Source organism: Gracilinanus agilis, chromosome 2 (genome assembly GCF_016433145.1).
Source record: "Gracilinanus agilis isolate LMUSP501 chromosome 2, AgileGrace, whole genome shotgun sequence".
In the NCBI taxonomy this organism is placed as follows: Eukaryota; Metazoa; Chordata; class Mammalia; order Didelphimorphia; family Didelphidae; genus Gracilinanus; species Gracilinanus agilis.
The window spans coordinates 434,930,289-434,931,498 of record NC_058131.1 but is presented as its reverse complement, the minus strand read 5'-3'; positions in this window follow the sequence as shown (position 1 = coordinate 434,931,498).

Sequence of the window (1,210 nt, the reverse complement as noted above, 5' to 3'; positions counted from 1 at the left end):
GAGAAGAAAAAGAAATTGAGGGTATCAAAATAGGCAAGGAGGAGAATAAGGTATCACTCTTTGCAGATGATATGATGGTCTACTTAAAAAATCTTAGAGAATCAACTAAGAAGCTTGTAGAAATAATCAACAACTTTAGCAAAGTTGCAGGATAAAAAATAAATGCACATAAATCATCACCATTTCTATACATTTCCAACACACTAGAGCAGCAAGAAGTAGAAAGAGAAACACCATTTAAAATCACCCTAGACAATATAAAATACTTAGGAATCTATCTACCAAAACAAACACAGCAATTATATGAAAACAACTACAAAACACTTTCCAAACAAATAAAACTGGATCTAAACAATTGGAAAGCCATTGATTGCTCATGGGTAGGACGAGCTAACATAATAAAAATGACAATTTTACCCAAATTAATTTACCTATTTAGAGCCATACCTATGAAGCTACCAAAAAACTTCTTTACTGAATTAGAAAAAACTATAATAAATTTCATTTGGAATAACAAAAGATCAAGAATATCAAGGGAAATAATGAAAAAAAAATGTGAAGTAAGGGGGCCTAGCAGTACCAGATATTAAACTATACACTAAAGCAGCAGTCATCAAAACAATATGGTACTGGCTAAGAGATAGAGAGGAGGATCAATGGAATAGACTGGGGATAAATGACATCAGCAAGACAGTGTATGATAAACCCAAAGAGCCCAACTTTTGGGACAGGAATCCACTATTTGACAAAAACTGCTGGGAAATTTGGAAAACAATATGGGAGAGATTAGGTCTAGATCAACATCTCACACCCTACACCAAGATAAATTCAGAATGGGTGAAGGACTTGAATATAAAGAGGGAAACCATAAACATGTTAAGTGAACACAGAATAGTATACTTGTCAGATCTGTGAGAAAGGAAAGACTTTAAAACCAAGCAAGAGTTAGAGAAAATTACAAAATATAAATTAAATGGTTTTGACTATATTAAGCTAAAAAGTTTTTATACAAACAAAAACAATGTAGTCAAAATCAGAAGGGAAACAACAAATTGGGAAAAAATCTTTATAACGAAAAACTTTGACAGGGGTCTAATTACTCAAATATACAAGGAGTTAAAGCAATTGTATAAAACATTAAGCCATTCCCCAATTGATAAATGGGCAAGAGACATGAATAGGCAATTTTCAGGTAAAGAAATCAAAAGTA